We start from the raw sequence: 27,475 nt of genomic DNA, 5'->3' as shown, positions 1-27,475 counted from the left end.
GGGGTGAGCGATGTGCCCATCTACGGAGCCTCACCAGAAGACCGCTCCATCTGCCCCTTCTTCGGCGCCATTGTTTTCGCCTACTGGGATCCGATCAATTGTCCTGGGTGGTGGTCCAAACAGAGGATCCGCTTCGGGAAAGTCGTATTCCTGGTCGTAATGTTGGTAAGTTGACGTTGCTCTTATATCCAATAGTTCTTCCCGGCTGTATGTAATAAGACTTAAGATTTCCTGGGGTAACAGTGTAAGAAATAATACATTAAAAAAACAAAATACTGCATCGTTTCCTAAGAACGCGAAGCGAGGCGACCATCTCTGTCGGTGCCATTATACCTCAGGGAGCGCATTATACAGAGCTAGTAGCAAGCTAAACAAATAATCTAGGCTATGCATCACATAATTGATTAACATTGCTAGCTAGCTAGTTAGCTAAACAAGCCATCTAGATTATATTACAATTTAAGATAGCTAATTACCTCAAAACAAACCAGGATTCGTTTTATCCTATAATGCAAATCATTACAATCACTACATGGGATATGGCTAAGCAAATTGTGCCTGAAAATGTTAGCTAGCTAATTCACAGTGTAGGCAGTTTGTCACGATCGTCGTAGGAACATTCAGACCAAAGTGCAGCGTGATATCGGTTCGACATATTATTTTATTATTATGTGAACCGCACAAAAAACAATAAAGCATACACGACACGTGAAGCTAATGAAGTGCTCAAAGGCAACAACACAAAAACAAGATCCCACAAAACACAGTGGGGAAATGGCTGCCTAAATATGATCCCCAATCAGAGACAACGATAAACAGCTGCCTCTGATTAAGAACCATACCAGGCCAACATAGAAATAAACACACTAGATCACCCACCCTAGTCACACCCCGACCTAACCAAAATAGAGAATAAAAAGGCTCTCTATGGTCAGGGCGTGACAGAGTTCTTGTTGTCTTGCCTGCCAACACTGTTTCACTCGGATGCACTTTGGCCAGCTGTTTTCTTAAAGCCACAGCAACCATGCAACAGGCAAGGCATTTGAAGCTCAATAAAAAAAATCTATACATTTTAGCTGTTTAAAAAAAAAAATCTCTGCTATTAAGATTTTTAGTGTAGGAGAATTTGGCTACACGAGACAATTCTGTTACATCCGAAGACTGGGTGGGGGTGACTCTTGAGAAAGGCTCGCTTGCGACCTCCGGAGGTGACACAGGAGACGCGACATGTTCACAAGTTTACATCACAGTCAAAGGTCTAGCCGAGGGTATTTTCTTGAAACCTCTAGAGAATCTCTCGTAGTGAGAATACACTCCCACTAAAACCCTCCTGGATTTGACGAGCCTTCATCAAAATGATCTGTCCTCTCCCCAACATGATAAGTAGGCCATGAGGAGAGTGGTCTGGGGAAGCCTGTGTCATTATTGATTTGACATGTTAATGAATAATTCATTTTCAGTGGCTGGCATCAGCTGTGTCCACTGTTTATTAGTGTTGAGTTGGGATGGACAGAGAGAGAGTCTTCATACACTCTTACATCACCTCACTCCACTCTCCAGTCCTCTCCAGCTCACTCCGTTGGATACAGATCTAGGATCGGCTTACCTTTCTAAAATTATAACCTGCATCATTGGGGAGAAAAACTCCAAAATGACCTATGATCAGTGTCTAAGCACGACTTTATCCTACCACCTTTAACCCAGCACCATTCTGCTTTAGAGCTCAGAATACAGAACCCAGGGACCACTACGCTCCACTACTCTGGGCCAAGCTTCTTTATGAGAGTAACATTTATGATTTCCAGTAATAATTAAAAATGTTGCTTGCAATCCCAGATTTCATATGAATTCTTCACCCGAGTGCTAGGTGATTTATAGTCGTTTCCAGCGTTCCTGAAGCTCTTTGCCAGGAGTACACAAGCCCAGCTTTACACATGGACATAATTCACACACACTACACTGGCTGCCAAAGAACCCAACAGCTGCCTGCTGTACGTCTGTCTTGAACTTCATAACTTCCTAACTTTTTCCTAACTTTGATACAACGATCACATCTTTGTTGAGAAGTTACTACTTTATCTAAGTCTCCTGGTATGGCCTCTGGCTGTCCCTGAGTTGAGGAGAGGGACTGAGTATAGTAACCCTGCTGCAGGTAAATCTCTAGACCTCTCACACAAACACTAGTGGCATGCAGATGCAGGGCAACCTAATGTGTTGGACCCAATGGCAGTGTCAGAGGCTGGTGACAGGATTTACTGACATGACTTAGTGAGGATATCCCACACCATAACCTTCTAACACACAGAAGTGTTGTTGTAACATCATGGCCTTTTCACTAGACAGTTGACGTTCCAAAAGGGTTCTACGGCTATCCCCAGAAGAGAAACCTTTTTGGTTCCAGGTAGAACCCTTTTGGTTTCCATGTAGAACCCTCTGTAGAAAGGCAACCCAAAACGGTTCTACCTGGGACCAAAAGGGTTCTACCTGCAACCAAAAAGGGTTCTTCAAAGGGTTCTCTTATGGGGACAGCCGAAGAAACCTTTTGGTTCCAGGTAAAACCCCTTTGGGTTGCATGTAGAACCCTTTCTACAGAGGATTCTACATGGAACCCAAAAGGGTTCTACCTGCAACCAAAAAGGGTTCTTCAAAGGGTTCTCTTATGGGGACAGCCGAAGAACCCTTTAGGTTGTAGATAGCACCTTTTTTTCTAAGAGTGTAGCAGTTGTAGCAGTTCCAGAGAATGACAGTTATTTTTAATGTGCTCCCTGACTGCCTGTGGAGTTACAAGATCTCCAGCTAGTGTGAACTCAGCGAGGAAGCTTAACTGACTTCAGGCCTGCCATCACATTACTATATCCAGGATTTATTTCATCAAAAACGGAAGGAATTCTGGAAAGATGACTCAAATATTTTCAGTGAGCTGTGTGACAGACAGCGTACACCTCCATCCAGATCCATGATATCCTTTGTCTGCGCTTATGGACTGCCCTTTTTTATTCAAACCACACGTTTTCAATGAGTTTCAAGTCCGGAGACTGATATGGCCATTGCAAAATGTTCATTTTGGGGTCAATTAATAATAATAATAATAATAATAATAACTTTATTTGTATACTGCGTTTCAATACAAGTAGCAAGGTGCTTCACATAATCAAATAAAAGTATGACAAAGAAACAGACAGGAGGAATAAAAAGAGGCACCGAATCTGCATGTCTGATCTCCTCTGGCAGACCACTCCAAAGTCCAGGGGCCTTAATGGCAAATGCCTGGTCTCCTTTCGTTTTCAACCTATACTTTGGAATGGTCAACAGTGCCCTGCCAGAGGATCTCAGGCTGCGTACTGGCTCATAAGGAGATAAAAGATCATAGATATGATGGGGCTAAACCAAGCGTTAAACATGATTAATACATTTTCTAAATTTAGCAGATGCTCTTATCCAGAGCGACTTACAGTAGTGAGTGCATACATTTTCATACTTTTTCCCATACTGGTCCCCTGTGGGAAGCGAACCCACAACTATGGTGTTGCAAGCACCATTCTCTACCAACTGAGCAACATAGGTGTGATATGGTTACATTTCCTGGTGCCTGTTAAAAGCCGAATTACAGCATTTTGAACTAACTGTAGACAATGGAGTGATTTCTGACAGACATGTACAAAGAGTTACAGTAATCTAGGCTTGAGGAAATAAAAGCATATACCACTTTCTCCAGATCAGTGACTGAAATAAAATACTTGACTTTAGCTATATTTCTTACATGATAAAAGCAGGACTGGACAACTTTCTTTACATGCAGCTCATGGTTTAGGTCAGGGTCAAAGAAGACACCAAGGTTTCTGGCAGTAGGCTTCACATTGAATGGACAGATGACAAAGGTTATTTACAATCTGGGTTCTAGCAAGGTGGGGCCAAAATAAAACAACCTCTGATTTCTTATCATTGCGGTGGAGAAAATGGTCAGACATCCAACATTTGATGTCAACAAGACACGTGTGAAGGGTAACTACGTTACCTCGGTTACTCGGTCTGACTGGTAAATAAAGCTGTGTGTCGCCTGAAAGAACTAGAAAAGAGCATTCAATGGCATCGACAGCAAGCAGAAGGTCATTTTCTGACTTTCTGTAGAGCAGTTTCCGTGCTGTGGAGGAGCGGAAGCTCGACTCTAATTGTTCAAGTTGTTCATACTCAAATAAGCCACCAATTGCTTGAAAACAACTTTTTCAAAAATTTTAGATAAAAAAAAAAAAGGAAGTTTAGAGAGGTTTATAACAGCTCAGTGGTGTCTAGATTGGGAATCTTACGGAGAGGTTGGACAAGAGCAGTTTTAAAATTGGCTGGAAAGGAGCCAGAGGTCAGGGAGCTATTTACAACAGACAGAATGTTGGGGCCAACAGTAGGCATAACCTCTTTTAGTAGTCTAGTAGGGATCATGTCCAAGGGGCAGGAGGAGGTCTTCATGTGAGCTACAGTATCAAGGAGGGACTCAAAGAACATTTGCTCAAAGGAAGCAGTAGACAGTCTCAGAGTAGTTGCCTCAAGTGTCTTGTTGTGGAAATGACCACCAGGGACACCTGAAGTCAATCTTAAATGAACACTTATTTATTATCAGCAAGCTGGAGAGGTCACAGTCAAACTTAGATTGCATAAAGTACATGGAGGTAATTTCCACTACAATTTGGCGTCAACGAACAGGATCAGTGATTCCACCTGTGGAGCATCTCAGTGAAGGTCTGCGAGGGAGACACCGGTGCCGCATTCCATAGTGGGGAAGCGTAAGAGAATTTCCCGTCTGACCAAAGACGACGTGGATCCGCCCAGACCAGGCTTATACTGAGAGCTGCCCGGGGGAAGATAACTGATCGGCGAACTGATCTGCGAACCTCTGAGGGACATGTCTTCTGAATTTCAGTAAGTCAAAGTAACATATGAATTTGTATAAAAATAATAAAATAAATATATAAACCAATAAAACTAAACATAAAAATGAAGGAGGGTACAACTAGTCTTAAGTAATAGCACGAGGTGTTATTCTATATGTATGGGAGGCGGCAAGACCTGAGCCTATAGCGACTATAGCATTTGTGACTATATAAACTATTGAGACCATAGATGCTGAGGGACTATATATGCTGTAGGGACTATAGATGCTGTAGGGACTGTAGATACTGTAGATACTGATTATAGAGACTATAGAGGAACGTTTGAAGATACATATAACGTAGAAGGCTAGAGCTAGTCTAATAGAGAAGACTAAGAGCGAGGGCAGGTAACGGTACCATGCCCCGCTGACAGCCGTCTGTAGGCATTTATTTGAAGTGTCTATGTGGTCTACGGCCACAGTTAATAGCATAAGGTTTTATTTTATATGTACAGGAAGATACATATGGTGCATAGGAAGTAACAAAAAGAGAATCGTTGAAGATGCACATGGAGTAATAAGGGAGATTGTGTGACAACCGTGATTGGGAGTCTCATAGGGCGGAGCACAATTGGCCCACCGTCGTCCGGGTTTGGCCGGTGTAGGCCGTCATTGCAAATAAGAATTGTTCTTAACTGACTTGCCTAGTTAAATAAAGGTTACATGTGTTTGGGAATAGTACTAAGTGAACGTGGATGTGAATGTTGTGTGAGTGTGGAAAGGACGTGTTAAGCTGATTGAAACGTGGATAATAAGAGATATTATTAGTGTTAAGGGAGCTCCTGAAAGAAGTGTCCTACTTGGTGCTTTAAGTTTGTTGGAACCTCTCCAGCTTGCTGATAATAAAGAATGATTCATTTAATATTGACTTCAGGTGTCCCTGGTGGTCATTTCCACGACAGTCTCCTTTGCCAGAAATGCTGGTAAAGTGTCGGCTACTGTCAATCGTGGATTGAATATTTTACATGTTTTCTGGAAAGAATCGTAAAAACTGTTTGCAGAGATCATGGGATGCGAGCATGTCACTGTTCGGGTTTACACCAACAACACGCTCAATTGTCTTCAACAGAATTTTCAAGTTGTGGGAGTTCTCAGAGATCAGGGTAGAGAAACAGTTCGCTATTGCATCTTTACTAGCAACATTGTAATTTCTTATCAGATCCTTCATTATCTCACAGAATACTTGAAGTTAGCAGGCCTTCCATTTATGTTCAGCTTTTCTAAGTTCTAAGGAAAGAGTGTGTTCATTTAACCAAGGTGAGACTCTGGCAGACAGTTTCGTCTTGGTTTTAACTGGTGCCACTGAGTCTCAAGTAGCTTGACATATTGTAAATGCATGAAGTTTGCTAAACAGCATTGGCACTTGGATTGGAACCGGTGCTTTGGTCAGATGACATGAAAATAAAGCTCTTTGCCACGCAGGCCAGCGGTGGATTAGGTGCTGAAATGAGAATGCATGAGCAGAAAAGAACCCCATACCTACCATAAAATATGCTGGTGGATCTTTGATGTTATGGGGCTATTTTGATTCCACTGGTCCTGAGGCCCTTGTTAAGGTCATCGGCATCATGAACTTTACCCAGTACGAGAATATTTTAGCCAAAAACCTTGTTGCCTCTGCCATAAGGCTGAAACTTGGCCGCAATTGGCTCTTCCACCAAGACAATAACCCTAAAACACACATCAAAATCCAAAAAGAAATGGTTAATTGGCCACAAAATTTACATTTTGCAATGGCCATCTCAGTCTCCGGATTTGAAACCCATTGAAAACTTGTGGTTTGAATTGAAGGATTTCAAGGTTCTGGAAGGATCATGTCTGGAGGAATGGTCTAACATCTCTCATAAAACATTTTAGAAAAAGGCTCAGTGCCATTATCCTCGCAAGGTGAGATATTGAAAGATATTGAAAACGGGTGGCAATCATTTTGACACTTACCTTTTTGAGAGAAAAAAATATTACTTGTTAAATAAAATCTCTGAGCAATTGCATTAGTATAAAATAATATAATTTCCCAATTTTTTGGAGCATACAATATAGCTCACTATTTAAATGATTTACTTATACAGTCATTTTTGCTCATCTTTATCAAGGGTATCAATCATTTCGGACCCCAGTGTATGTATATAAACACACACACACACACACACACACACACACACACACACACACACACACACACACACACACGCACGCACGCACATGCACACACACACACACAGCACAGGACGCCATAAAGAGCCTGTCAGGGAAAACTAAAGGAAGATGAGTTATGAGCTTGTTTTCTGTGACCTTTGACACTAGTCCAGGTGATATTACTCAGACTGGACAAACCCTATGGTGCTGTTTATTCCTGCCCATTCCACTGTAAACCTGGATACCAATCACAGTGGATCCCAATCACAGCGGATCCCAATCACAGCGGATCCCAATCACAGCAGTTCTTTCAGCTGCCTGGTGTACAACACAATATCTAATATCCCCTTCTCCTCCCATTCCCTCACTCTCTTTCTCTCACGCCTTTCCCTCCCGCTCTCTCTCTATCTCTCTCTCCCCCCCTCTCACTCTAGTTATAGCTGGTAAGCTGCTATGAGAGCCCAGACTCTCCTAGGGGTGGATTTACATGAGAAAAGAATGTCTAGTGAGATCTATCTCTCTTCAACATAAGATTTGCAACTTTTCTGTTTACCCTAGCCTTGGGTGTGATGTGACCAAAGCCACATTCCTGCTTCATGAGTGAGGACAGCTATTATCTTACCGTAACTACAGTAGAATATAGACAAACAAAATGAGGATAGCAACTCAAACTACACAGGAGCTTCTCATCTAAACCAGATTGCACATAGCGTTGCACACTTGACTCATGTAATGACTCACAAAAGTGTGGATATTTTAAAAGTCTTTAATTTTCAATTTGGCTAACAGAGCAAAAATTCTGTCTACTGGTTTTAAGGTTATTCCTGCAGGGACATGTGGTGTTGGAGAGCTGTTGTCTTTACACAGTACAGTACACAGTACAATTCAGAGAGGGGTTTGTGGTGTAGATGTCTGCAACACTACTGTTTGACGTAGTGTGGGAGACATCTCTTTAAGAGAGATTTGAATCTAGCTCTGTTTCTTTACACTACACAAGTATCTCTCCTGGACCTAGTTTGTGTCGTCAAAGTAGTGTAAAGAAGCCCCTAGTCTGCTTTTGTTAGCAACACCCTTTGTGCATGTGTCTCTCATACCCTTATCCCTATCTTCCTCTCTGTCTGTCTCTCTCTCTCTCTGTCTCTCTCTCTCTCTCTCTCATGTGCTCTCTCCTTCAGGGGCCACAAGGAACTCCAAGTTTCCATTCATGCTTCTCATTATCGGGGCATGTTGGGGTTTTATGGGCCTTGTAAACCCCTGAATTACGGCACTTTAAAATGGATTCTGACACTATTATGTGACCGTGCTTATGGAAAAGCCTTTCATTGCTGGACCGAGGACTTAAAATGGTGGACGACAAAAGAGCATGACTTGTTAATTATTTTTAACAGCCGGATAAAATGATTACGAACTAGGTAGGATACACAAATGACCAGTACCAGAAATGTTACATAATAAAATTACTTCCTCTTTTGGAAAATAACATGATGTCTTTGAGGAAGAATGTGAATGTTGAGACTACACTCTTAGAAAAAAACTAAAATGGTTCTTTGGTTGTCCCCATGGGAGAACCCTTTGAAGAACCCTTTCTGGTTCCAAATAGAACCCCTTTGAGTTCCAAGTAGAACTCTTTCCACAGAGAGTTCTACATGGAACCCAAAAAGTTATACTTGGAATCAAAAAGGGTTCTACCTGGAGCCAAAAAAGGGTTCTCCTATGGCGACAGCCGAAGAACCCTTTTGGAACCCTTTTTTTCTAAGTCTATAACTGTCTTTCTCGAAACAACCAAATTAAACCTGTACATAAGACAATATAGTACGCAACTGTTTTTGAAAGGGAGAAGTTAGCTTGTTGCAGATTTTTTCTCTCCAAAGTTCTCATGTATTCCACCTTACTTTATAAAACAAAATGAAAGAACAAATGAAGTCCAATTACGATCCAACATTGATTTATGAGGCATCATTTCATTTAAGATGATGATAATAATGTAAAACACAATTCTTTCAATTAAGCCACTTCAAATTCAACAACACTAGATATTATATAATGAAGATAATGGCAATGGTAATCTATATTGTTATAGTAATAATAATAGTTCTATTGTGATATAACATAAATAAAAAGTAATTTGGATGTATTGCTGCGCAGAGAAAAATTATTTCTGAATTATAACAACTTCAAAATGTAGAGATATTTAATTATTTTCTCATCACACAGACACAAACTGATTAATTTAATTTCAATGTTCACTGGTATATAAATATATAAAAACGATATCATTACAATTGAGTTAATTTATATTTGTGCGTGCATGTGTGTGTAACCTTGTCCATGTGCACATACATGCTTGCGCCCATGTGTGTGTATGCATGCATATCTCATCCTGGTCTGTGTACAGGCAGGAGCAGGTTGTTGGTTGATGGAGCAGACCAGAGCAGAGCGTTGGGTCACAATAAAAGGTGTCAGGAGATGTCAGCCAGTCAAAACAGAGCCTGTTATTCCAGCCTGGACCCAAGTGCTAGTGAAGAGGCTCTTTTCAGGCGCCCTTAATGTGGTAAAGTGATCTCCTGCACAATTGGGACACTCCAAGAGGCCATCCCTGGCAAACCCCCCCCCCCCCCCCCCCCCACACACACACACACCAACCCTCCTCCAGCCCCCTAATTAAGACCTCATATCCCAGTGTGCACCACTGGGGGCCCAGCCACAGGCAGACGGACCCAGGTGATCCATCATGAAACACTGTATCCTCACAACTTCGCAACACATTCAACTGCTATGAGAGATTTACTGATAACACTATGAAGCCGCATGATCCACTTGACAGTGCCTGGAAATGTTAGCTACATGATTATGGAAGTTAGCATGGGCTATGTGTGTGGTGTGGTTTATAGGAGATAAAAATGCATTATCATCTGGTCCAAAACTGCACCCCTCTGAATTCATACAGATCTTCCCAGTGTCAACATTCACTATCACCACTACCCCAACTTTCTGTGTATACTGATATACCATTGCTATTACAACTACACATTGCATATTCTTGGCTATGGTCTAAAATCAACATCTAACTTATCCATCCACCTTTCACTCTAACCTCCACAGTCAGGGAACAACATAACTCTGTGTAAGTTAGAAGAGTGTTTTCGCCTTCTCTCTTTGAAAAGTCCTAGTGTTCCTGTTTCATACTGTGAGCTGGTTCACTGGGGTTCACTGGGGTGACCTCTGTGGGTCCACATGGGGCCGTGGTGATTTTGTGGAGCAGAGGCCTTTCAATCTTTCTTAAACAGGCAGAGGCTGAGGCTGCGGCTAGGAGGAGAGATCCTGAGCAGTAGCAGCCCAGCTGCTGGGCTAGTGACAATTTGGCCGACAATGGCATCAGAATTAGCACTCACTTTTACAAGCGCCGCCTCAAATTACTTCTCTCTCTTTCTCTGCCACACTCACAAAAGAGAAAAAAAAGCAAATTGAAACCAAACGTTTTAAGAGGCTGCAGAGGCCAGACATTGTCGGTAATAAGTAGAGGTTGCTGGGCTCCAAATCCATAATCATGATCATAAAACAGAACTGTTTACAACACAAATTAAACAATTACACTAGATAGCTAACTCTATCTCTCTATGCACAGCTCCTGGACTGGAATGGGGCTGAATGAATTCAAAGGGAACTCTTTTGTCCCCTTCTTCTTCTTCTTCTTCTTCTCTCCTTCTCCCCCCTCTTTTCTCTATACTACCTCTTCCTCTTTTCTCCATCTCCTTCTTCTTGTCTGTTGAAACATGTGGTCAGCTGTTGTGCTTCCATGTGGTCAGATGATCAAAGCCTGGGAGCATTGGTAATTGTCCCCCGCTTAAGTGATGCCCTGTCTGGGATCAGGCTCTCAGCAGGTGGGGGGGACAGCCATGAGAACGGAGGGAGGATGGTGGAAGAACACAAGAGGCCCTGCCTGGCAGAAATAAAGACTTCCTAAGGGCTGCTCTCTGACAACAGAGCCCCAAAGGGAGATTGAAAAATGAAGCCTAGCTCCTTACATTAGGAGGGGTTAGAGCAGGGAGGAGAAAGGGGCCGTCGCTGGGGGGGGGGGGGGGGAGATGGAAGCATAAGAGAATGGGATTATAATATTTGTTCAGAGAGGGGAGAGCGACGATTGTGAGCCACATTTTGCATTGGAGCTTAGAAGTCGTCGAATGGCAGGTTTTTTAAACGTTTTTTATGAAATTTGGATGCGGTGTTACTTCACCTGCTAACCTGCCTCATCGCCGGACGCCTACCTCTTCTCACTCACCCTCGCACACACACACACACGAATAAAGTGGGCAGTCATTCTAACACTATACACACACACACTCACACAAATAAAGTGAGCAGTTGTTCTAACACTATATACACACACACACACAGATTGAGGCTGTGAGGCCATATCATGCCAGGTCTAGTGTTTACCTGAAGACCAGGGGGAGCTGTGAAAGCTCACAAGTCGGGCTACTTCACATGTATGTGGGAGCCTGCAAAACACTTTTCACTGCTGTCCGTCATTTTGATTGCCCAGCACGGCTCCCCCACCACACCCCCACCACTCGGCCAGATGGCTCTTTTTTAACCGTCTGTGGGCTCTTGCACCTCCATACTAAATCCCTGGGCTCTGGGATGGGCTTGTGGGTAGAGGAGGGGAGGGAGGGGGGAAGGAGGAGAGTAGAGGAGGGGGGAGCTCTGTGGACAAATGGTTTCAGAGGTAGCTGAGCAAATAAAATGGATTAAGGGAATCTTTTCACAGATACTTCAAAACTACTTTGGAGCTCGTCTGCCGACCGCTGTGGACGGAAGTTAGTCAATAGATTTCATTGAGGATATTTAAAAGCGTTAAACAGAATTTATACATCCATCCATCCAAACTAAATAGATTTGCTTCTGTGTCCTCTGTTTAAGGGTTCTGTTCAAGTGGAAGTGGACAGTCTAAGTCCATGTAACATACTGTACATTTTTGTGATTCTATTTTCTGGTATTTTTTGACTCATAAAAACACACACTGCATTGGATTGCCAAGCCAATCACTGAACAAGAGAGGTAACCATGGCTGTTGTTGATTGCGTGTGCTGTCTTTTCAAGTCTTGGAACAGTCTGCTTTCCATGCACCACTAGGACGTGGCTTGGTAAATGCGGTAAAAGCACATCATGTACAATGTCATGTTCCAATGGGAACGGGACTCAATTGTCACCTTTTGACTAAGACCGCTTTTACACTATGATAGATTCTCGAGAGGTTTTGAAAGAATACCCGCGGCTAGACCTATTAATGTAGTGTCAACTTGCGAATTTCTCACGTCTCCTACGCCACCTTTGGAGACCCCTTCGAGCAGTCGGATGTAAACAGAATCATCTCTTCAAGCAATATGCTTGAACAGTAAAAAATCTTAAAGGTACTACAAGTAACGATTCAACAATGAACCGTCTCTTGTTGTCAAATTAACTGGTGCCAGCAAATCTCTTGTTGTCAAATTGACTGGGGCCGGCAAATCTCTTGTTGTCAAATTGACTGGTCGTTTGTTGAATCGACAACAAGAGATTGGCTGGTCCTAGTCAATTTGACAACAAGAGCCAGGTCCGTCTTCTGTAAACCAATAAGAAGGCTGCACCATTAGAATGCAATTTTGTGTAAGCCCAATACATTTTTTGGGGAAAAGGTTTATGAAACAGCTGAAATGTATTCCTTATATTTTTGACTTGTTTTATTGAGTTTTACAGCCTGTTACATTCTGAAATTGTTGCTGTAGCTTAAAAAAATACTGTTTTTGCTGAGTGCCCGTACATTTGGCCAGCAAGAAGCTGATCAACTCCCAAGTGAATTACCCACGTTTTCAGTTGCAATTTTATTTTACTACATTATGATTTGCATGAAATTGATCAAAATTAAGCCTGGTTTGTTAACTTCGATATGCTAAAGTTGTAATATAGGCCTACTGTACTTTTATATTTGTATTAGAGAAGTAATCATTCATTTTTGATAGGCTAACGTTACTTGATGAAGCATATGTTGTTAGCTATAGCTTGCTAGCTAGCAGTAGCTTTGTCTTGCAGCTAAAATGTAATGAGTGTACGGACGAGAAAATCAATCCTTTAATTTTTATTATATTTAAACTTTATTTAACTAGGAAGGCTAGTTGAGAACAAGTTCTCATTTACAACTGCGACCTGACCAAGATAAAGCAAAGCAGTGCGACACAAACAACAACAGAGTTACACATGGAATAAACAAACATACAGTGAATAATACAATAGAAAAGTCTATATACAGTGTTTGCAAATGAGGTAGGATAAGGGAGGTAAGGCAATAAATAGGCCATAGTGGCGAAATAATTACATTATAGCAATTAAACACTGGAGTGATATATGTGCAGAAGATGAATGTGCAAGTAGAGATACTGGGGTGCAAAGGAGCAAGATAAATAAATAAAGTATGGGGATGAGGTAGTTGGATGGGCTATTTACAGATGGGCTATGTACAGGTGCAGTGATCTGTGAGCTGCTCTGACAGCTGGTGCTTAGAGCTAGTGAGGGAGATATAAGTCTCCAGCTTCAGCGATTTTTGCAGTTCGTTCCAGTCATTGGCAGCAGAGAACTAAAAGGAAAGGCGGCCAAAGGAGGAATTGGCTTTGGGGGTGACCAGTGAAATATACCTGCTGGAGCTCGTGCTATGGGTGGGTGCTGCTATGGTGACCAGTGAGCTGAGATAAGGCGGGGCTTTACTTAGCAAAGACTTATAGATGTCCTGGAGCCAGTGGGTTCGGCGACCAATATGAAGCAAGGGCCAGCCAATGAGAGCATACAGGTCGCAGTGGTGGGTAGTATATGTGGCTTTGGTGACAAAATGGATGGCACTGTGATAGACTGCATCCAACTTGCTGAGTAGAGTGTTGGAGGCTATTTTGTAAATGACATCGCCGAAGTCAAAGATCGGTAGGATAGTCAGTTTTACGAGGGTATGTTTGGCAGCATGAGTGAAGGATGCTTTGTTGCGAAATAGGAAGCCGATTCTAGATTTAATTTTGGATTGGAGATGCTTAATGTGAGTCTGGAAGGAGAGTTTACAGTCTAACCAGACACCTAGGTATTTGTAGTTGTCCACATATTCTAAGTCAGAACCGTCCAGAGTAGTGATGCTGGATGGGCGGGCAGGTGTGGGCAGCAATCGGTTGAAGATAGTTTTACTTGCATTTAAGAGCAGTTGGAGGCCACGGAAGGAGAGTTGTATGGCATTGAAGCTCGTCTGGAGGTTAGTTAACACAGTGTCCAAAGAAGGGCCAGAAATATACAGAATGGTGTCGTCTGCATAGAAGTGGATCAGAGAATCACCAGCAGCAAGAGCAACATCATTGATGTATACAGAGAAAAGAGTCGGCCCAAGGTTTGAACCCTGTGGCACCCCCATAGAGACTGCCAGAGGTCCGGACAACAGGATCTCCGATTTGACACACTGAACTCTGTCTGAGAAGTAGTTGGTGAACCAGGCGAGGCAGTCATTTGAGAAACCAAGGCTGTTGAGTCTGCCGATAAGAATGTGGTGATTGACAGAGTCGAAAGCCTTGGCCAGGTCGATGAATACAGCTGCACAGCATTGTCTCTTATCGATGGCGGTTATGATATCTCTGCACATGCTTGTGAATTGTTGCATTATTCAAGAGCGTATTGTGGTTTGGTGGCATTATTCAAGAGTGTAATATGGTTAAGATGAAAAGTTGCTTGCATAGTTGAATAGTTTGTTTAAAGCACGCTACCTGTGTAGTGGCTACTGGGATATTTACGGTAAATTTGAGCTGCGGAGCATATTGTTGAGTCGCAAAGCCCATGAACCCTCTCTCAGCACATGACATTCTGTTGATAATGTAAATAGAAAAGCTTATGAACATATTATGTAAATTGACATTTTTGCATGATTAGGGTTGCAAACTTTCTAAGTTTACCAGTAAACCAGAATCTTTCAAGGATTTAATCTATCACAAGACATCAAGTGGCCCTTTTGAGTACTTCAGATTATCACAGGTGTCTGTAGTTATCATATATAGGAAATAATTGAGTAATACAGTTGAAGTCGGAAGTTGACATACACTTAGGTTGGAGTTATTAAAAGTCGTTTCTCAACCACTCCACACATTTCTTGTGAACAAACTTTTGTTTTGGCAAGTCAGTTAGGACATCTACTTTGTGCATGACACATGTAGTTTTTCCAACAATTGTTTACAGACAGATTATTTCACTTATAATTCACTGTATCACAATTCCAGTGGGTCAGAGGTTTACATGCACTAAGTTGACTGTGCCTTTAAACAGCTTGGAAAATTCCAGAAAATGATGTCATGGCTTTAAAAGCTTCTGATGGGTTAATTGAAATAATTTGAGTCAATTGGAGGTTTACCTGTGGATGTATTTCGAGGCCTACCTTAAAAACTCAGTGCCTCTTTGCTTGACATCATGGGAAAATCAAAAGAACTCAAGTCTGGTTCATCCTTGGGAGCAATTTCCAAGCGCCTGAAGGTACCACGTTCATCTGTACAAACAATAGTACGCAAGTATAAACACCATGAGACCACGCAGCCGTCATACCGCTCAGGAAGGAGACGCATTCTGTCTCCTAGAGATGAACGTACTTTGGTGCGAAAAGTGCAAATCAATCCCAGAACAACAGCAAAGGACCTTGTGAAGATAATGGAGGAAACAGGTACAAAAGTATCTATATCCACAGTAAAACGAGTCCTATATCAACATAACCATAACCTGCTCCAAAACCGCCATAAAAAAGCCAGACTACGGTTTGCAACTGCACATGGGGACAAAGATTATACTTTTTGGAGAAATGTCCTCTGGTCTGATGAAACAAAAATAGAACTGTTTGGCCATAAGGACCATAATTATGTTTGGAGGAAGGAGGAGGCTTGCAAGCCGAAGAACACCGTCCCAACCGTGAAACACGGGGGTGGCAGCATCATGTTGTGGGGGTGCTTTGCTGCAGGAGGGACTGGTGCACTTCACAAAATAGATGGCATCATGAGGCAGGAGAATTATGTGGATATATTGAAGCAACATCTCTAGACATCAGTCAGGAAGTTAAAGCTTGGTTGCAAATGGGTCTTCCAAATGGACAATGACCCCAAGAATTCTTCCAAAGTTGTGGCAAAATGGCTTAAGGACAACAAAGTCAAGGTATTGGAGTGGCCCAGGGTCCTTAGCTTAGTGATGAGCTTTGTGGACAATATGTTGTTGAATGATGAGCTGTAGTCAATGAACAGCATTCTCACATAGGTGTTAATTTTGTCCAGGTGTGAAAGGGCAGTGTGGAGTGCGATTGAGATTACGTCATATGTGGATATGTTGGGGCGGTATGCGAATTGGAGTGGGTCTAGGGTTTCCGGGATGATGGTGTTGATGTTTTTGCTCACATCTGCTATGGAGAGTGTGATTACACAGTCGTCCGGAAACAGCTGGTGCTCTTATGCATGCTTCAGTGTTGATTGCCTCGAAGCAAGCAGGCATTTAGCTCATCTGGTAGGCTCGTATCACTGGGCAGCTGCGGCTGGCAGCTGCGGCCGGTTTCTCTTTGTAGTCCATAATAGTTTGCAAGCCCTGCCACATCTGATGAGCGTCAAAGTCGGTGTAGTAGGATTCAATCTTAGTCCTGTGTTGATGCTTTGCCTGTTTGATGGTTCGTCTGAGGGCATAGCGGGATTTCTTATAAGCGTCTGGATTAGTGCCCCGCATGTACGGTCAATGTGGGGACGACGTCATCGATGCACTTAAATCCAGTCTGTGCTTGCAAAACAGTCCTGTAGCGTAGCATCCGCGTCATCTGACCACTTCCGTATTGATGGTATATCCTGCTTTAGTTTTTGCTTGTAATCAGGAATCAGGAGGATATAATTATGGTCAGATTTGCCAAATGAAGGGCGAGGGAGAGCTTTGTATGCATCTCTGTGCGTGGAGTTTCCTCTGATTGCACGTGACATGCTGGTAGAAATTAGGTTAAACGGACTTAAGTTTGCCTGCATTAAAGTCCCCGGCAACTAGGATTTCCGCTTCTGGATGAGCATTTTCTTGTTTGCTTATGGCCTTATACAGCTCGTTGAGTGCGGTCTTAGTGCCAGCGTCGGTTTGTGGTGGTAAATAGACGGCTACGAATAATATAGATGAGAACTCTCTTGGTAGACAGTGTGGTCTACAGCTTGTCATGAGGTATTCTACCTCAGGCGAGTAATACCTTGAGACTTCTTTAATATTAGACATCGCGCATCAGCTATTATTGAAAAATAGACACACACCCCCGCCCCTCATCTTACCAGACGTAGCTGCTGTGTCCTGCCAATGCACGGAAAACCCAGCCAGCTCTATATTATCTGTGTCGTCGTTCAGCTACGACTCTGTGAAACATAAGATATTACAGTTTTTAATGTCCCGTTGGTAGGAGTGTTTCGACATGAAATATCCTTAATCAGTTTTTTTACAACATTTCATTTATTTGACTATGTCAATATCTATTTGTGGTCAATGTTCTGGCATCAAACTGGTGGCAGTTGTAAAAAAAAAGTAAATAGTTGGAAGAGTTACTGATTTATTAGAAAATAATGCCATTGTTGATTAGATGCAATTGTTAAAGTAAAGTCATGGACAATATGGACAAAGATATAATAAATTAATATTATATATATATTATATAGTTGAAGTTGGAAGTTTACATACATTTAGATTGGAGTCATTAAAGCTCGTTTTTCAACCACTCCACATATTTTTTGTTAACAAACTATAGTTTTGGCAAGTCGGTTAGAACATCTAGTTTGTGCATGAACAAGTAATTTTTCCAACAATTGTTTACAGACAGATTATTTCACTTATAATTCACTGTATGTTTGGAGGAAAAAGGGGGAAGCTTGCAAGCCGAAGAACACCATTCCAACCGTGAAGCACAGGGGTGGCAGCATCATTAGGTGGGGGTTCTTTGCTGCAGGAGGGACTGGTACACTTCACAAAATAGATGGCATCATGAGGCAGGAGAATTATGTGGATATATTGAAGCGAACCTCTCAAGACATCATTCAGGAGGTTAAAGCTTGGTCGCAAATGGGTCTTCCAAATGGACAATGACCCCAAGCCACAAAGTTCTGGCAAAATGGCTTAAAGACAACAAAGTCAAGGTACTGGAGTAGCCATCACAAAGCCCTGACCTCAATCCCATAGAAAATTTGTGGGCAGAACTGAAAAGGCATGTGCGAGCAAGGAGGCCTACAAACCTGACTCAGTTACACCAGCTCTGTCAGGAGGAATGGGCCAAAATTCACCCAACTTATTGTGGGAAGCTTGTGGAAGGCTATCCGAAACGTTTGACCCAAGTTAAATAATTTGAAGGCAATGATACCACATACTAATTGAGTGTATGTAAACTTCTGACCCACTGGGAATGTGAAAGAAATAAAAGCTGAAATAAATCATTCTCTCTACTATTATTCTGACATTTCACATTCTTAAAATAAAGTGGTGATCCTAACTGACCTAAGACAGGGAATTTTTACTCAGATTAAATGTCGGGAATTGTAAAAAAATGAGTTTACATTTTTTGGCTAAGGTGTATGTAAACTCCCGACTTCAACTGTATAAATAAATAAAAACATTTAATCTATATTTTTTTTATATAGTTATCCAACAATACATTTCCTAAATTACTGGAACTTTGATAAATTACCGGTAGCTTTGCAACCCTAGTCGTGACACTTTCTGAAATATTAATTAGTCACTAATTCTAGCCAAAGGTTTGATTTTTGACATCCCGCTGCTCTGTGTCATTATGTTGCCTAGCAATGTGCCATGACTTATTGTTAGCGACACAAAAATTAAGATTTCCATTTTGTTAACACAAAAACACTTGACTGTCTGGCATATATTAATTTGTATAAATTATGAGTCTAATCAAAAACACAATTGAAAGAGGAAGTATTTGCATAAATTCTGTGAGTTTTTAAACTATTGCTCAATCTTACTGAATTGACTGTGCAACCACAGCAACCGTTGTCTTTGACAAAACATCTGTCATATTTTAGAGGCAGTGCTCCCTGACGGCCTGCTACAAGCATTTCCCTCCCATACCGCGGACATGGCCCAGAGGCCTGGTGTCACTTTGTGCTAAGGGCGGTAAGCTAATAACCCTCCTCCTGATGACATGTACCCATGCAGGGACCTCTGGAGGGACCTGAGGGTCACTGGGATCACTCGATTAGTGCAGGAGGCAAAGGCACCAGCATGATCCTGTCCAGCCAGCCCTGAACCCTTGAAACTGACACAGTGCTTGGCAAACCCTGTTAGGCTCCACTGCACTGCCCCCCCCCCCCCCCCCCACCCCCGCCTGTGGGTGTGGGCGTGTGTGGATGAGTGAGGGGGTGCGGGGGCACGTGTGTGTGTTCATGCCTGCCTCTTTCTCTCTGCCACTCTACCTGCCAGTCTCTCCATTCTTCGTTTGTCTGTCTATTTATTTATCCGTCTGTCTACCCATCTGTGTGCATCTTTGCATCCTGCCAACCTGACTGATTGTCTGTCTCTCCTGTCGCTCTGTGGATTATTTTCTTAGCTCCCCAATGACTGTGCTTCAATGCATTGTTACAGATCCTGTGTTATTCATGTGGAAAGAATATTTCCTACAGTGTTCATGCTTTAGTGCTAATGGTGTCCAACTTAAAGAGAGAGAGTCAGTTAGATAGAGCTGTCAGTGGAGGTGGCAGAAGTTAAATTAGCATGTTCTCCTTGATAGGTCCCAACCCCAGCCAACAGATATTGGGCCATAGTTGGAAGAGGCACTCCAGTCTGCTTGTGATTCTGGAGAGAGATAGTAGCACACAGTAACACACACACACACACACACACACACACACACACACACACACACACACACACACACACACACACACACACACACACACACACACACACACACACAGCTAAGAAAACAGCTACTCTCCTTGGAGTAGTGAAAAGCAGAGAGAGAGTGAGAGTGTGTGTTGTCTCAGATCCCATGATGAGGGATGGGTTCTAGGTGAGCTTCACTCTGACGGAGGGGCTTGGGGGGGCTCGATAAACTCATTCCCTCTTTGTTGTTCGAGGAACGTATTCCCATTGCTACCTCTTGATGATCATAGTAACCTGCTGTCAGCCAGAGAGACGGGGGCTCTCTGCGATTCAACTTAGATGTGCTCTTGAATCAAGAATATGTAAAAAAATATATATAAAAAAAACAACAACAAAAATATCAGTCACTTCCTGGGAGGCACATGATCAAGGAGTGGCAGCTGCCTGTTGCTAGGGAAAGCAGATTTATCTTACCTGCCCTCTTTTCTGTCATCTCTCTCTTTTTAGAGACTACCTCAAAACTACTCAATTCAGCCCTGGGATGCAGTCCCACGACATAATCATACAGTACTATCTATATCTGTCCTCCAAGTTGAGCAAAGTTAGTAGAATAGCAAAAAAAAAAAAAAAAAATCCTGTAAAGAATCCTTTTGATCTCTAAATGTTTGCGTGGTCAGTGGAACACAACAGCTGGCACTACAATTTACATAAGAACACAGCAACAACTGCTGCAGCTGCTCTCTCTCTCTCTAGGCATCTGCCGAGTAAATACTGTAATGAAAATAAACACTCCTGTGAGACCACATGCACTTTATATCTCAATCCATTCCTCAGGCATAATGACACACATTACCATATAAGACCAGGTATGGTAACGCCTCGCATTTCAATTTCAAGTTTGTTATTTTAGAGCCCCCACTCTACACCCCAGGCCCTCAGTCTCCGCCCTTTATCCCCAACTCCCCAATCACCCGTTTGCACTTCACTAATGGTGCCCTTTTGGTGCCAATTAATTGCCCAATGATTATCTTTACATTCTTCAAACAGTCACACGTTGCCTTGTGTCCTGCTGGCTGACAGCATACTGGGAAAGGCACCAGCATAGGGAGAGGGGAGTAGGTAGAAGGTCACCACTGATCCCAGCTCAGATGTTGTATCATCCTCTAATGGTTTGTGTTATGACCTAAGGTAGTGTAATCTGATCCTAGATCTGTAGTACAGAGCCTTCTAGTTTGAGCTAGGGGAAGGAGGAGTGGGCCTTGGTGCTGGGTGGGAGAGGGCCGTATCACACCTGCGTGTGTTGACTCTACACGTCTAGATATTTCATTAGCTGTAATCCAACTGAGGAAGATGGCTTCCTGTTAAGCGAGGTGCAAAGGGCCTAAATAAACAGGTTACAGGACAATTAAACACGAGCTAGTCTACAGCCCACTTCAGCCCATTCCACCACCAACAACAACAGCACTGTCAAAGTGTGTGTCCCCTGCTACACTGTAAACTGAATGTCTGGTAGGTCATATGTTTTGGTTGAAGCTCCACAGCAGCCTAGGAGTGATCTAAAAGAGTTTGGTCTTAATAATATCATCAAAGAAATGGAGGGAGGGAGAGGGAGGGAGGGAGAGAGCACGGTTTGGGAGCAAAGTTCAGCTCATATTGACATAAAAGCTTCTTATCTGACTTTTTTCTTATCTTAGCCTGGAGATGCTATTAAGGTGTGTTTTTAGAAGTCACATTTTCAAGGAAGATCAAGAAAGTGTGACTAACGTGTTTTTAACTGCAAAACAACAGAAATATTGTCAGGTTATTACGATAGAGATCTGGTCGACTTTCATCAAAGGGTGATTCCTCACAAAATCAGGACAAAAAAAATACCATTACGGAGAACCAAAACAACATTAGTCTTAAAGGAGGCCTGGGTAAGTCCAAAATGTCATAAATATGCCAACTTTGATTAATTATTTCTCAACTATGCTTTTAGATACAAATGTCAAATATACAGTTTGTCAACAGTCCTTCCTCCAAGTGACCTTTCTATGGATTAAATGTTGTGAAAATCCCCCAAATCATGGTATTTGTTTGTCCTGGTTTCTTGAGGAATCACCCCAAAGCCTTTACTTTGTAAAAAACAGTGAGCCCGAGATCGCTGGTTGAAATGCTTTTTGTCCAACAGGTTACAAAAAAGGGGGAAATTAATGAGCATTCTGCTTGGAGAACAATTGGTCCGTGTTCTGTAACAGTTGGTTCCTACAGAAGGCACGGGTTTAATAGGAATAAATAAGGCTGAATGGCCTAAATACACTGATTCGAAAATGGCTGATAACCATGGCAACAGCCTCTTTTCCTAAATAGTTTGAGGCCTGAAGCACAGTAGGAACTTAAGTGGTTTGGTATGTCAGCCTCCCACTAATATAACCAGAACTTACCGACACCTCCACAACAAGCTCCATGTGATGCTCTGGAACAGATGTGTTTGTCAACTCTGTGGAATTTGGACTTCCTGGTTCTCTAAAGCTGTGTCATGCCTGTCACAGAACACAAACAGCTGGGTCTGCTGCCAACCCTGTGCCCACTGGCCAAATCACTACCACTCACTGGAGTAGTCCAAGGGATACTTCAAGTCTCTCTCCGTGTGTGTGTGTTTGTGTCTGTGTCTGTGTCTGTGTCTGTGTCTGTGTGTGGTTTGGTTTTACTATCCTTGTGGGGACCAGAAGTCCTCACAAGGATAGTAAAACAAGGACAATTTTGACAAGTGGAGACATATCGCCGGTCCCACAAGGAAAAATGCTTTTTTAGGTTAATGGGTTAGGTTTAGGGATACAATTAGGGTTAGGTTTAAGGTTAGGAGTTAGGGTTAGGAGTTAGGGTTAGGTTTAAGGTTAGGAGTTACATGCTGACCAAACCGCACGCTCGAGGCGATCAGGACACGCAGGTTGAAATATCAAAACAAACTCTGAACCGATTATATTAATTTGGGGACAGGTCGAAAAGCATTAAACATTTACGGCAATTTAGCTAGCTAGCTTACTGTTGCTAGCTAATTTGTCCTAGGATATAAACATTGGGTTGTTATTTGACCTGAAATGCACAAGGTCCTCTACTCCAACAATTAATCCAAACATAAAACGGTAAACCAAATTAGTTTCTCGTCATCTCTCCTCCTTCCTTCAGGCTTCTCTTTATTCTTTGGACTTTATATGGCGGGCTGGAAACCAACTTTCCAGCATTACTACAACTGACCGGAATGTGGACCTAAGTACATCTTTCAATCACCTACGTGGGTATATGCTGCTAAAAACCAATGAGGAGATGGCAAGTGGGTATACGCTCCTAAAAACCAATGAGGAGATGGGAGAGGTCGGACTTGCAGTGTGTTGAGTGTCACAAATAGAACCAATTTCTATTTTAGCGCCTGGCCACGCAGACTCTCGCTGACGTGTGCGAGCACTGTGGGTGCAATGATTGAATAACATGTACAGTTGAAGTCGAAAGTTTACATACACTTAGGTTGGAGTCATTAAAACTTGTTTTTCAACCACTCCACACATTTCTTGTTAACAAGCTATAGTTTTGGCAAGTCAGTTAGGACATCTACTTTGTGCATGACACAATTCATTTTTCCAACAATTGTTTACAGACAGATTATTTCACTTATAGTTCACTGTATCACAATTCCAGTGGGTCAGAAGTTTACATACACTAAGTTGACTATGCCTTTAAACAGCTTGGAAAAATCCAGAAAATGATGTCATGGCTTTAGAAGCTTCTGATAGGCTAATTGACATTATTTGAGTCAATTGGAGGTGTAACTGTGGATGGATTTCAAGGCCTACCTTCAAACTCAATGCCTCTTTGCTTGACATCATGGGAAAATCAAAAGAAATCAGCCAAGACCTCAGAACGAGTCTGGCTCATCCTTGGGAGCAATTTCCAAACACCTGAAGGTACCACGTTCATCTGTACAAACAATAGTATGCAAGTATAAACAACATGGGACCATGCAGCCGTCATACCGCTCAGGAAGGAGATGCCTTCTGTCTCCTAGAGATGAACGTACTTTGGTGCGAAAAGTGCAAATCAATCCCAGAACAAGAGCAAAGGACCTTGCAAAGATGCTGGTGGAAACAGGTACGAAAGTTTCTATATCCACAGTAAAACAAGTCCTATATCGACAGAACCTGAAAGGCCGCTCAGCAAGGAAGAAGCCACTGGTCCAAAACCACCATAAAAAAAGCCAGACTATGGTTTGCAACTGCACATGGGGACAAAGATCATACTTTTTGGAGAAATGTCCTCTGGTCTGATGAAACAAAAACAGAACTGATTGGCCATAATGACCATCGTTATGTTTGGAGGGAAAAGGGGGAAGCTTGCAAGCCGAAGAACACCATCCCAACCGTGAAGCACGGGGGTGGTAGCATCATGTTGTGGGGGTGCTTTGCTGTAGGACGGACGGGTGTACTTCACAAAAATGTGGATACCCTCTGTAGAAAGGGTTCTACATGGAACCCAAAAGAGTTCTACTTGCAACCAAAAATGGTTATTCAAAGGGTTCTTCTATGGGGACAGCCGAATAACCCTTTAAAGTTCTATACAGAACCTTTTTTTCTAAGAGTGTACAATCTCATATTAATGGTGGTGGGAAATCACAAGAACAAAAACATAGCCAGAGATAAGAGAGACATGGGGGTGGAAATTCCGGAAAATATGTATGAGTCTGCAGTATATGGCATGGCAGAGCTTCTTTATGTTGACCTCCATAACCCTGACAACCATACAGCATTAAATACCACAGATCCTTATAAAGGGCTCTAGCCAATCATAGCCGACCTCCAGTCTCAGATCAATAACCAGCCAACAAAGAGAACCAAGCTATCGTTCAGACTGGCTTGTTGTCTGTTTAGTTCTAATCATCTTCAAAGTTATTCTACAAGCCTAAAGTTCAACTCATATCAAACATATACAATAGCTTGTGGACATGACTGTGCTTTTACCATAGCTCAACATTGCTCTGGTCCCTTTCATTTATAAAACCATTTAGTGTTGTCACTTGCCACTAATCATCTATCAGAACAAAACATTGAATTGGGTGTTGAAAAACACAACCGAGGGTAAGGAAGTAGTCATTGTTTTCGAAGAGAGAGAGAGAGCTGCTACGGTGTTCACTGTACACCATCTTGGCAATAGTGTCAAGAAGTGGCGCTCTCATGGAGAAGCAGCGATGGGGGGCTGAGCCAGTCCAGATGCCCGCAGACGGACCACCTTGCCTGAGAGAAATTGCCCGAGCTGTCTGGGGCTTCCGAAAGCGCTCTCCATCACCACACACACACACACACACACACACCAACACACACCCTCCCTCTGCCATCTGTGAACACACACAGCACTACCAGCACCCACCAACCAGCAGAGGCCAAGAGACAGGGAGCCACGTTAGCATCATGGCTAAGACCGTAACGCTGCTGACTGCTGACACACATTAAAACTAAGTGGCGAGTATGAGAGAGAGAGAGAGAGAGAGAGAGAGAGAGAGAGAGAGAGAGAGAGAGAGAGAGAGAGAGAGAGAGAGAGAGAGAGAGAGAGAGAGAGAGAGAGAGAGAGAGAGAGAGAGAGAGAGAGTAAGGAGGAAAGGAGGGAAGGAGGGAGAGTTGCTGAGCCAGATGGTTGTCCTAAGTGCTAAAGATTGAGATGCCAGCCAGGCAGGGAATTTTTTTGTCCTTCAGGCTGGCGGGATGAAGACGGCCTTCGGGGTCCGCTCTGGTGCTGCCGTGTGTGGTGCTACTGTGTGTGTGTTTTGGCAGGACAGGTCTGGTGTGGTGTGTGTAGGCTACCTGCTTACCTCTTTGCTTGTGTGTGTGTGTGTCATAGTGTTGCGTGTAGGTTAAGCCCTCTCTTGTGGCGGCGCAGCCCTGCACTTGCATCAATTACAGTGGATGGCGGTGACAGCTGTAATCACAGTGCTGTAACTGTGATTACCCCATGGCTCTGTCATGGAAACCAGCACGCCACCTATTCCAGGTTCAGCAGCACTCTGACTGTACCTCGGCAGCCTGCTGTCAGGGCAAAGTGGCCAGGAGGGAGGCTGAGGTGAGAGTCAGAGGGGGAAGGATAGGCAAGGACAAGGGGGGTGGAGTGGGGTAAATCGGGCCACCACCATACACACAGGTAAGTGTCCATACATTAGAGACACACACACACACACACACACACACACACACACACACACACACACACACACACACACACACACACACACACACACACACACACACACACACACACACACACACACACACACACACACACACACTGCTCTCTGATAAAGGTAGCTGCATCAAGCACCAGTGTTATTATAGTCATAATAACGGACGAGTGGGGGAAATTGAACGAAACCTCTTATGTAGTGTTTTTATCCTGCCTCTAGTAAACATGAAGCACATGCAAACCGATTTCATTGTCAGTACCTTCTATCATCTTAATGGCAAAACATAATCACAAGTTCCTCTTTAGCCTACAATGGAACCCTGCTCTCATCAATAATATTGCTAATCATTGTTTGTATTGCAGCTGTGATACCACTGGACAGTGACACAAATCTAATGTGCTGAAGCCATTGAATCGATTGGTGATTCCAACTCGGAACCGCCATTAAAAATGTAACGATTCGTCTGGGCCAGGCAAATGCATTCCGTGATCACGTCAGGCAATCGACACCGTGCAGATTTGCTCATAGAGGATAGAGTTATCTCGCACAGATAAGCTGCACAGACACACACACTCGCACACACACTCGCACACACACTCGCACACACACACGCACACACACACACACACAAGGCTCATAAGCTGTAACCCATCCAATATGCAGAACTGTCAGGCAGCGCTCGGGGAGGCCATGCTAGACAGCGCAGTTAATCCTGCACGCTACCTTCTATCCAATCCCAGTCCTCCCTGGCCCAACCCGTGCTAGTGGGCCAATCCGGTGCGCCAGACACGGCCCCATCCCAACCCCCCATCGCCACACACACACATTTAAAGCATCCGATCCAGCTGTGATTATTGGCCAGGAGCCAAGTTGTCTGTCTGGCCGGGGTGTGGCATGCATGGCAGGGAAGTGTGTGTGTGTGTGTGTGTGTCTGTGTGTGTGTGTGTGTGTGTGTGTGTGTGTGTGTGTGTGTGTGTGTGTGTGTGTGTGTGTGTGTGTGTGTGTGTGTGGCAGGGGGTGGGATGGCGTTCCCTGGTACAAATAGAGCAACATCTGAACTCTGGTAGTAGATAGTGCCTCGGCAGCACGCGAGATAGACAGAGAGGGAGGGAGGCATGGAGCGAGACGGGGTTACTATGCCAGTGTGTGAGAGAGAGAGAGAGAGAGAGAGAGTGAGTGAGCGTGACTCTGGAGATTAGAAGAGGCGCAGCCAGCTGATGAATCATCCTCAGCTCACAAACCTCTCTTGGCCCAGATCACAGAGATAGATAAAATAGAAAGGCAGACTTACACTCTGTAATACTCAGACTGGGATACATCCACTTTGATCTCAGATTCTAGGTTTG

General features: G+C 43.2%; 1 long non-coding RNA gene across 2 annotated transcripts in view; it reads right to left on the bottom strand.

Annotated features, from left to right (window-relative positions):
* Positions 1-27,475, bottom strand: part of LOC139574306 (uncharacterized) — a 135,953-nt gene that overhangs the window by 82,109 nt on the left and 26,369 nt on the right. The gene's annotated exons all lie outside the window — the stretch shown is intronic.

This window comes from Salvelinus alpinus, chromosome 4, assembly GCF_045679555.1.
Source record: "Salvelinus alpinus chromosome 4, SLU_Salpinus.1, whole genome shotgun sequence".
Classification (NCBI taxonomy): Eukaryota; Metazoa; Chordata; class Actinopteri; order Salmoniformes; family Salmonidae; genus Salvelinus; species Salvelinus alpinus.
The sequence above is the reverse complement of the archived record's forward strand: the minus strand, read 5'-3'. Positions and strand labels throughout refer to the sequence as shown.